The 5,708-nt window shown below is 36.2% G+C and overlaps 1 long non-coding RNA gene across 3 annotated transcripts; it reads left to right on the top strand.

The window, feature by feature from the left end:
- Window positions 1–556: 556 nt before the first annotated feature.
- LOC130979221 (uncharacterized) lies at window positions 557–5,495 on the top strand. Of its 3 annotated transcripts, none has more exons than XR_009086580.1 (4): window positions 557–1,074; window positions 1,185–1,302; window positions 1,421–1,599; window positions 4,586–5,495. It is a non-coding gene; the product is annotated as an uncharacterized LOC130979221 (long non-coding RNA). The 3 variants fall into 3 exon arrangements; XR_009086579.1 differs by having other exon boundaries at window positions 557–1,302; window positions 4,586–4,706; window positions 4,972–5,489; XR_009086578.1 differs by having other exon boundaries at window positions 557–1,302.
- The last annotated feature ends 213 nt before the right edge of the window (window positions 5,496–5,708 follow it).

The following is a 5,708-nucleotide window of genomic DNA, read 5'->3' as shown; positions in this document are numbered from 1 at the left end:
AGTTTAAGTTAATCAATATTCTTATGTAATTTTTATAATTGGTTATTTCATATGTTTTGGAAATAAAATTTAGTGATGGAAGTATTATATAATTTAATTTAAGTAATTTCTATTATGAATAAATTATGGTTTATTTTATTACTTTGAGCTCTAGGAGATTTATTTATTAGGAATGATTAAATGGATTTTTATAACTACTTAAAGTTTAAGTAATTTTATTATAATTAGATATTTTGTAAATTGAAATTAAAGTTTCGTAATAGAAAAATAATAAAAGGTTATATCATTTAATTTGAATAATTAGTATTGAGTCTAAACTATATTTTATAAAAATATGATTAATATGCTTATTTTATAATTTACACTATAAATAATTAATTGAACTTAACAATATGTTGATAAATAATATTCTTATATATTTTTAAGAGAGTATATTTGATTTTAAAATTACTCTACTCTTCAATTTTATCAAAATATCTATTCATATCTATCCATATTCTTTTATAAAATCCTAATTTCTAACCCTAATTCCCAAAATCAAACTCAGAAACCCTAATTTCCCAAATTGAGAAACCCTAACCCTAATGTTTCTCTTTCCTCAGCCACTGAACGCAGCCTCTACCCCCTTTTCTTCCTAAACACCACACACACACAAAAGAAGAAAGAAACGCAGAGAGAGAGAAGAGAGAGGGAAGAGCTCTTGCCCCGCCGCCGCCGTGACCGTCGCACTGCCACCGTTCAACTCCGCTCGCGCTGCCGCGCGTTCTGTCATCATCAGAGTCATCGTCGTCGTTTGTGGAGCCGCGAGGAGCTCGCCGTCGAGCTGCTTTGCAGCGCCGTCCCGTCCATAGAGCCGAGCCCGAGCCTGCTTCGTCACTGCCGTCGGGGTCTTCATCGTCGCTGGTGCGGTCGGAGCCGCCGTCGTTGGAGAGAGAGCAAGCGCGAATCTGAGAAAGGGAGAGAGAGAGAGAGATACGACGCAACAGAGGAGGAAAGGAGAAGTCTTCTGTCATCAACGCCACGCCTCTTCACCACTGCCGCCGCCGGAATTTCTGGTTGCCGCCATGATTAATGGTGAGTTAGTTAAACCCTAGCCATGAGAACCACCATCTTTGAACCTTTACTGCTCTGTAAATACCCAGTATCTACCCCTGATGCTCTTGACTATGTTATGTTTGTTGGAGCTTGTCTCCATGGAGCCACTGGCGGGGTGTTGCTGCTGCCGGAACCACCGCGTGGTGCTGCTAGGAATCGCTGCTGCCCTGCTTCCGCTATACTTAGGTTCAACATCCATTGGCCTGGGTTAGCCTTTTCCCCTTATTTCTGCTCCAATTGCACGCTCTATTCTGCCGATTTCTTATTAAACTGCTTGTTCTGGTTTTAATTCAAATTTGGCTTGTGCTCTGTTTTAAATTTCCAGAGCCGCTTCTGCTTTCGATTCTATTGAATTTGAAATCTTTGCTTCGTTGCAACCATGATCACTGTTGTGGGAGCTAACGCCGCTGCTATCTTGATTGAGACTGTTGCATAGCTAGTATTGGTCCAGCCAGCTGCCTCGCTATAATCCAGCCTCCGGGTTCTTTTAATCGCGACATCGAGGTAGGGGGTTTAATTAAACGGTTTTAATTTTAGAATGCCCGCAAGGTTTATTGAGTAATCTACAAATAGTCTTAATTGTTGCGAGTGATTAATTGATGATATGAATGCTAAATTGTGTTTGTGAAGTGTAATTGGAATTATTGATAGTGATATTGATTGGTTGTGTGGATGTTGAATTGTGGCTGTGAATTTATTGAAATTGAGGATTTTGTGGAATTGATTGATCATGGGTGGAATATGAAATGTTGAAGAGTGATTGATGAAAATTCTGAATTTTGATGGATTATGTTGGAATTGTTGCTGTTGAGCTGGTTTTATAATTATTCCATCAGTGATGGATTTAGTTGATGATTGACTGGAATTGGGTTTAGAGAATGTCTAAAGGATTGAATTTGAGATGTTGAATTGCTTGCTGAACAAGCTGAGCTTTGAAATTAAACGGCAACTTTGAAAGTGAATCAGTGACTCTATAGTGACTGAAATGATAAGAATTTAAGTGCTAAGTAAATTATATTAAGCATAATTGTGAAAACTCAATTTTTAAGGTTTCATATCAACTAGAGAATTAGTTATGATTTTTCAAAGTTGAACTCTAAAATCTGATTTTCTGCATAATTTTAAACGAAGTCAGAAACTTTGACAAAGCTATAACTACTTACGTAATGATCGGAATTGCATGAAACTAAGCCTGGGTTAAACTTGGGGATATAAGGAACTAAACTGGTAAATTTGAGACTTTTTCATTAAGTTTATGATTTATGATGAATTTTTGAATTGGGGATGTCAAATCTGGTTTTTACTGCAGAACATTTAACACAGCAGCAACTTGATTCCTTTAATAGAAATTCTGCACTTTGAATTTTGAAATGGAACCAATTTTAAATGAAACTTTGGTCCTAATACTTTAATTTCATAAAAATTTAGAATTGTTAGAGTTGTGGTTTTAAAGATTTGGATTTTCAAAGAAAGATGTATTATGCAGTAAAAGTCAGGCTTTGTTTTCTAAGTCAGTAACTTTGAGGCTTTATAATTTTTGAATCTGGAATGATATTAAGATGCAACCAATTGGGAGTGAAAACTAAGTATGTTTAGCATATGTGACTTAAATTTCAGGGCTATCCATGTTTTAATGAGTAAGTTATGGGACTTGGAAGAAGATAATTAACTTTTAAAGCAGAATTCTGCAGAAAATTAGTCAACTTCTAGGTTATATAACTTCTTCATTAAAAATGATATTGACCTGAAACCAATTGGAAAAGAAACTTGGATGGGTGAAGTTGAACTGTATTAATTTTCAAAGTCATTGGATTTAACTTGGAATTTATATTGAATTTTGAATATCACATGCTGCTGCTGTTTTTCTGGTTTTACGCACTGCAGAGCAGTCTTGGTTTTTCCTTTATTCCTAAGGCTAGAGAAACCAGAAAATTATGATCTTTGGTTTGTTAGAAAGCTTATTTCAAGATGAACGTCTGGACATAAAGTTTGCGCAATTCCGAGTTCATTTGCTATATTAAAAACAGAAAAGAAGATAGGGTGTTGGGAATGCTTGAGTGAGAGTTATGAGTTCATAAAATTAAAGATGAACCTTAGTGTTATATGGCTGTTTCAATGTTGGAATTTGCTTGTTTCTGAATTGAATTGATATTGGAAAGGTTGAAAAGAGTTTGGTGGATTGTTTGGTTGGGACCCGCAAGGGTGGCTAAGTCCTATTTTTAAAGGAGATTATGTCCGAATTTTTATAAAAGTATAAGGACTTAATCAAAATCAATATTTAAGGTTTATTTAATGATAATAACTTCCATGATTCTTTTAAGAAAAGATTATTTGGTATATGAGATTGTTGGCAAGGGCATGGGTCTTGTCCCGCTTGCGTATTTGCAATTATGAAAGAAAAAGGAAAGAGTAATGTACTTATTGTATGATTATCTGTTGCTTGAAGCAACCCAAGAGATGTTTGTTTGTTGCTTGAAGCAACCCAAGAGATGTCTGTTTGTTGCTTGAGGCAACCCAAGAGATATTGTTTGCTTATTTGTTGCTTAATGCAACCCAAGAGATATCATATATATATTTGTTGCTTAATGCAACCCAAGAGATATTATTTATTTATTTGTTGCTTAATGCAACCCAAGAAATATTGTGTATTTATCTGTTGCCCTGAGGCAACCCAAGAGTAATTTTCCGTTCCCAAGAGTATATTTCCTGCGAGTAGAAAGCAGAGGCTGTCTCAATAGAGCTGCTAATAATTATATGCGCATTTATTTGAACGGAAAATCGTATCCGGGAAATCGTGAACTCGTGACCGGATAAATGTCGGGAATGCAGGTGCTAACCGACACATGAGCTCATGGCCTGTACTAGGACTAGACATTCATCATATGCATCTATGTGACATTATTTGGGTGTGTATATTGTAATTGGTTTGCCTAAGTGAATAATTCAGTTTAACTGCTAATTACTATATTTGATGTAATTGCTCTTGATTGTGTTTGAACCTCATTACCTGTGTTTGTAACTGATTGTTTGGATTGTGGTGATTGGATATTGATTGAGTTGTTTGGGCCTGAGGCCGTGATTGGTACGTTTGAGGTCTAGTTCTGTATAAAGTATCTGACTGGTTCAGCATAGACTTAATGAACCTATGCTTGGAGCAGGATGATCATTTATACTGCGTAGGTAACTTCTTTTATGTTAAGGTCTAGTAAAGTATGAAAAATCAAACTGGTTCAGCATAGACTTAATGAACCTATGCTTGGAACAGGTTGGTCATTCATACAGTTTAGGAAACTTTTAAGAGTTTTATAAAGAAAGTATGGGTCTAGGATTTTGAATAATTAACTAATACTTTTAAAGAAGGTTAATTTTCTTTTAGATGTCTCTGAATGTAATTAACTATTTGCGCTTTATTCTTTACTTTCACGGCATTCTCGACCTCTACTGAGAACATGTGGTTTGGTTCTCACCCCCAAATTTTCCACCCTTTCAGTGACACAGGTTTGAAGACGCAATTTGAAGCTGCAAGCGATTAGTAGGCTTCCTTTATGGTTTTAATTGCTTTCATAGAGTCCCATCGCTCTTTTCCTTTGAAGTTTTATTTTATCAGAGGGGTAGGTATTGTATTTGGGTTTATATGACTTCCTATGTATAAGAATTACTAATAATAATACCTCTGTGATTGTTATTACTATTTGCAATGTTTATCCTTGATACATGTCTTTAATGAATAAAAACAAAATTTTCTGGCATTTTCTTAAAACTGAAACGCGAAATCGATACAAAGGCTCAGTAATTAAGTAGTTAATATTAGAAAAGGTCACGTAACGTTCTTTCTAGTAGAAATACCCTTACTTAAGCAAGGTATTTTGCTGGCAGGGATGTTACACTTTGCCCGAGATTTGATGGCCCAAACCGGCGTTCCAAATCAGCTCAAAACTGCCCGGCGTTAAACGCCGGAACTGGCACAAGAATGGGAGTTAAATGCCCAAACTGGCATAAAAGCTGGCGTTTAACTCCAAGAAAAGTCTCTACACGAAAATGCTTCAATGCTCAGCCCAAGCACATACCAAGTGGGCCCGGAAGTGAATTTTTATGTCATTTGCTCATTTCTGTAAACCCTAGGCTACTAGTTCTCTACAAATAGGACCTTTTACTATTGTATTTTCATCTTTGGATCTTAGATCATCTTTAGATCTTTGAATCTTTTGATCACATTTTGGGGGCTGGCCTCACGGCCATGCCTAGACCTTGTTCTTATGTATTTTCAACGGTGGAGTTTCTACACACCATAGATTAAGGTGTGGAGCTCTGCTGTACCTCGAGTATTAATGCAATTACTATTGTTCTTCTATTCAATTCAGCTTGTTCTTATTCCAAGATATTCATTCGCACTCAAGAACTGGATGAATGTGATGATTATGTGACGCTCATCATCATTCTCACTTATGAACGCGTGCCTGACAACCACTCCCATTCTACAAGCAAACAAGGCTTGAACGTTTATCTCTTGGATCCCTTAATCGGAATCTTCGTGGTATAAGCTAGAATTGATGGCGGCATTCAAGAGAATCTGGAAGGTCTAAACTTTGTCTGTGGTATTCTGAGAAGGATTC

Source organism: Arachis stenosperma, chromosome 5, assembly GCF_014773155.1.
Source record: "Arachis stenosperma cultivar V10309 chromosome 5, arast.V10309.gnm1.PFL2, whole genome shotgun sequence".
Lineage (NCBI taxonomy): Eukaryota > Viridiplantae > Streptophyta > Magnoliopsida > Fabales > Fabaceae > Arachis > Arachis stenosperma.
Note: the sequence above shows the minus strand (reverse complement) of the source record. Positions and strands in the feature narration are given on the sequence as shown.